The sequence below is a fragment of the Nannospalax galili genome, unplaced genomic scaffold, assembly GCF_000622305.1.
Source record: "Nannospalax galili isolate Female #2095 unplaced genomic scaffold, S.galili_v1.0 scaffold18, whole genome shotgun sequence".
In the NCBI taxonomy this organism is placed as follows: domain Eukaryota; kingdom Metazoa; phylum Chordata; class Mammalia; order Rodentia; family Spalacidae; genus Nannospalax; species Nannospalax galili.
In genome coordinates, this window is record NW_008346548.1 from 7468057 (window position 1) to 7477691 (window position 9635).

General features: G+C 40.0%; 1 pseudogene; it reads right to left on the reverse strand.

Annotated features, from left to right (window-relative positions):
* LOC103742024 overlaps positions 1-2013 on the reverse strand; it is an 11644-nt pseudogene extending 9631 nt beyond the window's left edge.
* Between the last annotated feature and the right edge of the window lie 7622 nt (positions 2014-9635).

The window sequence follows — 9635 nt, forward strand, 5'->3', positions numbered from 1 at the left end:
TTTAGTGTTTTTACTATGATGTGCCGTGGAGAGTTTCTTTTCTGGTCCTGTCTGTTTGCTGTTCTATATGCTTCTTGTATTTTGTTCTATATGTCTTTCTTTAATTTTGGGAAATTTTCTTCTACAATCCTATTGACAATCTGTTCCATATCATTATCTTGAGATTCTTCTCCTTCCTGTATGCCTATGATTCATAAGTTTTTTTTAATGGTGTTACACAATTCTTGCATATTCCATTCTTGTGTTTTCTTAAATTCTTCATAATCTTTGCTTGAGTGGTCTAGTTTGTCCACTTTATCTTCCAGCATTGATATTCTGTTTTCCATTTTATTCATCCTATTGGTGAGGCTTTATACTTCATTTCTAATTGGCTTACTGTTTCATTTCCTTCTTCATTTCAGCCTGAGTATTTTTAATATTTCTAACTTTTTGAATTCATTCAGAAGTTTATCCCTATCTTCCTTCAGTTCTTTGATTTCTTTGTTTGTGTGTTCTTTAAATTCACTGAATTCTTTTATCATGTTTATAATTGTTCTTTTGAGTTCCATGTCTTGTGTTATCTCTAGGGAGTTTTTTGCTGTACTCCTCTAGAGGACTATTGGTACTTGGTAGGGATATATTGTTTTGGTTTTTCATGTTATTATTTTTTCTCTGTAGATGTTATTCCGCTAATTTTCAGAAATCCGATTCTATTTTATGAAAAAGCAATTTATCCTTCTGTGTAGCAGCTTGTAAACATTTTCCACCATAAAGCTCCAATGTCTTATCAGGAACTTGCTAGAGGTGTGTGTTCATCAGTCAGGAATAGAATTCAATGAGCCATTCAGTATTGTGTCTGGGGTTTCTTGGTCTAAGTCAGTTTCTCTTTTTGCATGTTTGTTTTCTTTCCCTTATCTGTGCCATTTTGCCTGTCCAGATCATCCAGTATAGTCTGTCAAACCTCTTGGACCTATCCTCCAATCTCTTGCTTTTTATCTTTGCTCTGTGCTTTGAAATACTTTTCCATTTGATCTTTTAGCTCATTACTTTGTGTCTCAATAGTGATTATTCTCTTTGTTCATTCAGGTAGAAGTTAAGGTCAAAATTCCCCACTTGCTGGTCTTTTAAAATAGCTTTTTTTTTCTTTTTGAGACAGGGTCTCCCTGTCACCCCAGCTGGCCTGGAACTCACTTTGTAGACCAGGATGGCCTCGAACTCACAGAGATCCACCTGCCTCTGCCTCCTAAGTGCTGGGATTACAGGTGTGCACCACCATGCCCAGCTCATCTTTTAAAATACCTTTTAAATTTATTTATTTTGTGTGTGGGTGGGTACATAAACCATTGGATGTCAGAACTTGAGGGAGTTGTTTCTCTCCTTCCACCATTTGGGTTCTAGCCTTCAAACAGGTCATCAAATTTGTAGCAAGTACCTTTAGCCCCTTAGATATCTTTCTGGCCCTCTCTTTTTGAGACAGAGTCTATGTAATCCAGGCTGTTCTTAAACTTGAAATCTTCCTGCCCACTGTCTCCTGAGAGCTGGGGTTACAGGTGAGCCTGGTCTTCCTGTGTCTTTAGATGTATTTCCTTTGTGGGCTCAATGGGGTTTGGGGTTTGGGACTGTTGTGGGGTGGGCAGCAGTCATAGATATGGAAGGAGGAAATGTGGCCTCTCTGAGATTCTTGTGCATAGGCAAGCTGTGCTCCAGTTTTCTTCTGAGGTAGAAAGACGCCTGATCTTTGTACTTCTCTCAGCCTTAGAGGAGAGATGACACCGTACACCTTCAGTTCATTCTTGCCTCTTTGTAATGCAGAGAGGAGCCACATGACGTGGGGCTTGAAATCAGCTCTACCCTCAGGAGTTGCAAGATCTCTGAAAGCCAGCTTTTCTCTAGATTTAGTGGTTGGTTCTTACTCTGAGGATTTCTGGTGGTGGGTGTGGCAGGGGTTATCCTGGCATGTTTTCTCTACTTTGAAACTCACGCAGAGCCCACAGCCTCATCTTCATTCATATACCCATAGGCATTAGTGGCCATTTGACTAAAGACTGAAGTCATTAGCTGGAGAGGAGACTGTGCTCAAGTTGCCATCCTCCTAGTATTTTGGTTATCAGCTGAGCCCTTGGAAGTTAAGACATTTTGTACTCTCCTTCGTACTCTCCATATCTAGTTGGGTGACCTATAACATCATTATCTTAATGAAAAATGAAGGGGAAGATTAGGAAGAGAATGAGAAGAAAGAAGGCGAGGTTAAAAAAAAGTCTTCTGTGATGTTGCTGTCTTTTGATGATTGGTTCTGAGTACCAAAGAATTTCTTAGTGCCTGCCTCTAACATGACCTTAACTTTCTAACTGCACAATTCTCTGAGGATGTACATTCATGAGACCTGTATTTCTGGATTTGTTGGTATATAAATGATTATTTAAACTTTCCTTAATGTTGAGAGGAAAGAGAGAGAGAGAGAGACAGAGAGGCAGAGAGACAGAGAAACAGAGAGAGAGAGAGAGAGAGAGAGAGAGACTCAGATGCTGAGTATCTGGGAACAGAGGGTATATGTAGGAAAATCACTCTCAGCAGGGTGATGGGCTTATTACTGATCAGCAAACAGCTACATTCTATCAGATCAACTACTTGGCTTTTATTCTAGGATAACTTTTGTTAGGGAAAGAGGAATTTACTGCTTGTTTGAATATACTGCTTGTCTGAATTTACTGCCTGAATTTACTTGTTCAAATTTACTGCTTGTAACCAATTAACTCAACTGGAGACACAGGCATCCGGAGATAGGGGCAATCACTACAGCCCTCCCCCCCCCGAGCCTGACCTGATCTGTCATGTCACGTAGACATGTCTGCTTACACAAGATAACAGGAAAGAGTCCTGCCAGGCACAATACCACCCATCCCTCCCCAATTGAGACACCTGAAGGGAGTTGTAACATTTTTTGTTATTGGTTTGTGAAATGCTTGCTTTGAAACTATTGGCTGTATGAACACGGGCTTTTGTGTAACGGTTGTGGGAGCCTATATAATCTTTACCTAAAATTGCCTAAGGGTCGATCGCTCTAACCAGACCTGCGTGTTTTGGAAGGACGGTTGGCCCCAGCTAGCTGGTTTAATAAAACTCTGCTTGATTTTTGCATCTCCATACTAGTGCATTTGTTCTCCAGAAGAGACCCACCGAGTCAAGGACCCTAACATTTTGTCCCTACATTTCTCAAGGGAGAAAAAAATGCAACCCTTTAATATAGTGGACCAAGCACTGCCTCAGTATCACCATTTACCCCTTTCTGAGTCATGTGGTTGTGTGAAAGTGGCACACGCATTCTGCTTCCTGTGCTCAGGATTAAACTTCAATATTTGGGTGTGCATATGTGTATATTTGCATGAGATCTCTCTCTCTCTCTCTGGTGTGTGTGCACACATGCATGTGTACAACTGCATAAGGATTTGGGTTTGCCTAAATTTACTGATTTGATCCAGTTCAATTCTTTTTATAAACAGTACCTTGAAGAGATTATATGGCTTAAAGGTTCATAAAGATACCAAAGAGGGCTGGAGAGAGGCTCAGTGGTTAAGAAAGTGTACTGCTCTTGCAAGGACTGGAGTTCAGCTCCCAGCACCCATGTCAGGAAGCCCACAAACACCTGTAACTCTAGCTTCAGAGACCTGACACCTTCTTCTGGCATTTGTGAGCATCTGCATTCATGTGCACATAGCACACACACACACACACATATCCACCTATTTTATTTTAAAAGGTAAAATTCAAAAGATACCAAAGAATGAGTAAAAGAATCTTCATTCGCATGTACATACATTTACATAACAATTCACAGATGGATGGATAAGTAACCTCACTGTGGTTCAAGTACCCACCACCAAACTGCCTCCTTGACCATAGGCTGTGTCAAGATGACAGGTGACCCTAACTAGGATAGCTTTTTCCCCTAGAGGGGCGGGGAATCAACATGTTCCAAAAGCAATACAATGGGTTGCACACATATGTGTTCACAGGACCATATACTTTGTTGTTAGTGCGATTGTGCCTCTCTGTGGTATAAATAATGTAAGGGTTGCTGACTTACCCAATCAGACTAACATTGATCACAAGAACCTCAGGAAATGCTTCCTCCAGTAACCAATGTGAAGCTTTAGAATCACTAAAGCAGCAGAATCTCTGAGGTGTTTAGACATAGGATCCTCCCCAATGGTTGGGTTGTCTGCTTGCTTAAGTGATGTGGTGATGTTTTCTTAAACTTTCACTTGCTAAACTTTAATTCTGAAATTGCTTAGAACTAGAGAGAAATTCTTATAACACACCAGGCTCAGAGATGTAATTATGATTATGCCACTGGCATCTACTAATCATCTGAGTCGTTCCTATTCATTGGTTAATTACCACATGCCTTTCTTTTATGGGATGCTGCCCTCAGCAGAAATAAAAAATGATTATTTGTTTCAAAGCTGTTCACTGACATCTGCCATCCATTACACTAACTCTTTGGAAGTGACGTAGGGTGGAATTTTAATTGCAAATGAGGGTAAAGTTCTCATTAGTTCACTAAGCCCTCAGCTACACGTGCACTGCTTTAGGAGGAAAGAGTAAAAGACCTAAATAGAGATAACTGAAAAGAGCACAGTGGAGGAATGAAAGGGTAGAAATATTTGGGAGCTACAAGAAATTGGGAAGGTTTTGAGCACAGATAACAGATTCATAAAGTTAGGAAGACCTTCAGAGGTCATTGTTAAAGTTACAAAGGGTTTAAAATTAGCAACAACAAGTCTTTCCAGCTGTAAGATAAGCTTATTTTCAAATTAGTCTTTTAAAATCTCAAAGCAACATTTTAGATTCAGTCTTTATTTGAAGGAAAAAATATACATCAGGACATTTTAGGACTATTTCCTATGACATCATGAAAAGCTTTTCTTCTCCATTCAAACCTACATATTTATGGAAGTTTTAAGATATTATTCAGATTTTAAAATTTATTTATTTTTATTTTATGTTAGAGTGTATTGTCTGCATGTATGTAAGTGCACCCATGTCATGCAATGCCTGCAGAAATCAGAAGAGGGCATTGGATCCCTGGAAACTAGAGTTACAGATAGTTGTTAGCCTCCATGTGGGTGCTGGGAACTGAATCCAGGTCCTCTGCAAGAGCAGTCAGTGCTCTTAACTGCTGAGCTATCTCTCCAGCACCTATTGTTCAGATTTAAAGAGGAAAAGAATCCCATGGCCTTGTACCTAGAGCTAAAGGAAACCAGGGCAAAAATTAGGCATAGTGCTTATAAGGCTTTTTAGTTTTGAGTTGAACTTTTTGTATTGTGTCTTGTCGTGGAAATGTGTTTCTAGGTTAAGTATAATGTCCTCTAGGCAGATGTGTTTCCTTATCGTTGTAGGGAATATCACACGGTTAAGTTCGCCATGTGTTTTTCAATCTGCAGTCCTAACAATTGCATGGCTTGACAAGGTTTTCCCTCACACATGGAAAGGCCTCCTGCCTCCTGGCATAACCTGAACATTTGACCAAACCAGCTTCTCATGAATGTTTCTGGTTTAATTTGTTTGCTTAGACACTGTTAGTTGCAAATGGCTTGAATATAGCCAGTCCACTTGAATCACCCAAAATGCCTTCAGAAAAAAGATGTGACAAGAGAAACACAGAACACTGGATTTCTTTTTTTTTCTTTCTTTCTTTTTTTCTTTCCTTCTTTCCTTTCTTCTTTCTCTTTCTTTCTTTTCTTTCTTTCTTCTTTCTTTTTATTTGATACATGAATGAATCCTAGCTCTGGCTCTGTTACTAAGAGAACTTAGGCAAGTCACTTCACTTGGTCCCACTTGCATATCTGTTGTGAAGTATTTTAGTCTACTACCTTCAAGTTGTCATAAGGAAAACTTCATTAAAGCATTACTTGTCATCCTTGCTAGGCAACCAAGTCAACTAGGAGAGTTCTAAAACTACAAGTGCCCGGAATCCGCATCAAAGATCAGTTTAAATTGGTCTAAGGATGAGGCCCTGCATCTGCCTAATTTTAAAATCTCCCTTGATGATTTTAATCAACAACCTATTTAAGAGCAACTGCCCAGAGGAAACCTTTTTTCTCCCTGAGAAAAACTGACTCATTTCCTTAAATGGCCAAAGTGTAGAGGTTCTTGGCTCAGATTTCCTCACAGGGCAACACTTGGGGAGTAAAGATTTGATCTGTCCTCCCAAAGCAATGTGCTCTTATCTTCCCTGTAAAGCACTACTTAGCAATAGGTTCAGCCACTGTAGAGGAAGTCTGGAATGTTGATTCACTCAATTTAAGAATGCAAGTAGCTCAGTTCTCATCTGATAAAGCTGCTGTTTAGATCCCTATTTTAAGTACATGCCAGTTTCTTGATTTCAAATTCAGGGAGGAAGGTAGAAGGCTTTACTAAGGCACCACAACAAACTTCACCAAGCCTAGTGTTAGCTTAGTGTCCTGAAGATTCTGTATGGCAGGCTCTTCATGTCTTTGTAATGAGCTATCCAGATAGTTCCTGTTACCTAAGGTCTCCCATCAGATTTCAAATCCTGATAACATTGAGATATAGTGTAGAGAGCAATCACTTCCCGGCTGGCAGGCTAGACTGCAGTTCTTGAAAAACAATTATTTTTTTAATTTTTAAAATGCATCAGTGCGTGAAATGTCCCCAGAGGCCAGAAGAGGATGTCAGATCCCTTGGAACTGAAGTTAGGGACAGTTGTTGGCTACCGTATGGGTACTGGGAACTGAACCCAGGTCCTCTGCAAAAGCAGCCAGTGCTCTTAACTGCTGAGCCAATTCTCCAGTCAGTTTTAATATTGGATTTCCTATTACTACACATTAAATGAGGCAATATTCTATAGTAGGACCCGTGTCGAACCAGTGTTGAGCTGCAAATTCAGAAGCTTAAATTCCTGATCCTGCCACATGAAGCCTTAGAAAAGTCAAAATAAGGAGATAGAGAGAGGGAAAGTTTAACAACAATAAAAGAGTGTATTGATAAAGCCATATGACATTTATTATCTGATAACCAATTAAAAAGTACAAGAGCGATTGGAGGGAGATACTGTGTACTAGATGCTGCTGCTCCTAGAAGCAGAGGGTTGCTAAACAAATTTCCCAGTGCTACGTGTGGGATACTTCCATAGGAATTGTGGTCAGGGAGGTCCCAGAGGCTCTCAAAACAATACAGGCTCTTGTCAGTCCTCTTGGTTGCCCACCAGAACTAGAGGATGCACTGTTGCTTTGGAGTTCCAGGCCATTCCAGTCTATGTAACAAGTTCCAGACCAGCCATGAGACCTTGTCTTTTTTAAAAAAGCCTCTATTGCTAAGACACCATACACCTTGCAAGATACAGAGAGAGCAAGCAGGAATTGAGCAGTAAACTTACTTTCAAAGTGCTACGAGGTGCGATGCAAGCAGCTGGGGGAGAAAAGGTATCAAGTTTAAACTAGCTGTGAATTCTATCAACTACAAAATCAACCTTCCAGGTAACATGTGCCCACCTGTGCAATAGTAGTGTGACTGTTAAGGGAGCAACCAACTGCCCAGACTGGATTTGAGGCCCACTCCAAAGGTGTGAAATCCATGCCTGGTACTATAAACCTAGTCAACAATCCATGCCTGGTCAGGTGATAGGACCAAGGGAGGAACTTACTACTGTTAACACTAAATCCACATTGCATCAAATTGCCTTCTAAATATCTGTTTATACCTATAGATAAAAGCTACTCTCAGCCTTAATTTGAAAAGCCTTCTTACAGTGAATACAGGGATGCCCAAGATGCTGAAACTATGTGATGTTTGAAGGCCCAGCCTTAACAAGACATACCACACTAAGGCTCAGGAAAGATTGCAGAAGAGGTGGTGGGAAGACTGCAAGAGTGGGAAGGTAAGAAGGGGCTGAGATGCCAACCCTTAGGTACGACACAATCACTGCCATCATAAACTCAGCATCTGTGGTTACTTACACTGGGCCTGCCCAATACTGGCCCTGTCAACAGTCACAAATGAGGAAAGAGCTCAAGGGGTCTTATCCCTTACTGTTGAACTACTGGTTACTAAGACTCTTGGAGAGACAGTCAATTGTTTTCAGTTGTGTACCCACTGATGAGCTTACCAGACTCCAATGCATAGCTCTAAATCCAGTGTCACAGATGGCTCTGGTAACTCAGTGGGTGACAAAACCAGAATGTGAAGAAATTTGTTGGGAAGAAGGAAAATGGGTGTGGGAGGGAATAAATAGAGATGGCAGTTGTATAGTATCTTTAACCTCAGCACACAGCAAGGCAGGGGCAGGCAAGTCTCTGAGTTTGAGGCTAGCCTATTCTACATAGGGAGTTTCAGGTTAGCGAGGGCTATACAGTGAAACCCTCTTAGAAAAAAAGAGGGTAGGGAGTTTCAGTATGTATTATATGCATGAAACTGTCAAAGAATAACAGAAGAAGGTCTCTAGTTTTGAAGCTTTTTTCTCTCGAGTAAACTTTAGACTTCTAGCTCTAACATGCTAGAGAAAGGTGATAAATTGCTCATGAAGTTGAGAGTGACTGATGTGATGGATGGAACATGCACAAGCCTCACACATCCACTGAATGCTTTGGCTATTTAATATCTGCAAAGACAGGCAAATAATTGAAGAATACAGTGTCTTCATTTCCAGTAATAGGGAAAACTGGGGGAGGAGTGGAAGAATTTTACCCTCAAAAAAGACAGAATTACATCTGTTTTTCCTTGTCTTTAGATTTTTAGGCCTGTTTTTGTCTGGAGACCTTTATAGTCACCAGAGAAGTGCTAAGCTTTTCATCTCAGCAAATTTCAAACACAAGCCCTTTTGTAAAGACTGTGTTCTTACCGACCCTGTTTACCCCAGCTCACAGCCAACCAAAACATTCTTCCACATTCTGGAGTGTAGAATGCTGGGTATTCTAGAATAAAGATTATTAAAGAGCAAAAGTGTCACTGTGCTGGACTATATTATTCCATGAGACCGGGCGAAATACAAGATGTGCCTGAGCTTGGTTAGCAAGATGACCTTGCTCACGTCTTCCATGAGACTGTGGAAGGAGCTCCAGTACAAGAGCATGTCTTAACTCAGTTTTATCTCTTGTATCTAGCACATACAATAAATGCTAATAAAATGCTTAATTTGTGTAGTTGTGTATTGAATTCAATAAACAGATAAGCAATGATATAACAAATACAGGTCTTATATTTTTTAAAAGTAAATGCTTGTTTACAATAAAAATGTGTTACTTTTCCAAAATACAGAATCAGATTCCAATAAAAAAATTTAATAAAACAATGCACAGTGTTTAAGGCAAAATTCACAATGGTCATATGAGATTATATAACGTTAATATAAGAATCTATTTTTCACGTCCTGGGGGAAGAGGGGAGGAGGCACAGAACTGAAATAGTTTAAATACTATTTTTAGAACATTTGCCATTAGAACATACAAACTTCATACAGTAAGATTATCATTTCCAGAAAACAAAACTTCATTGTTGAATTATATTTGTGAGTTACATTTCTGAGTTACATTTTACATTTCTGGTTTTTTTTTGGGGGGGGGTTGGTTTTTTGAGACAGGGTCTCCTGGTAGCCTCAGCTGGCCTGGAACTCACTATGTAGACCAGGCTGGTCTTGA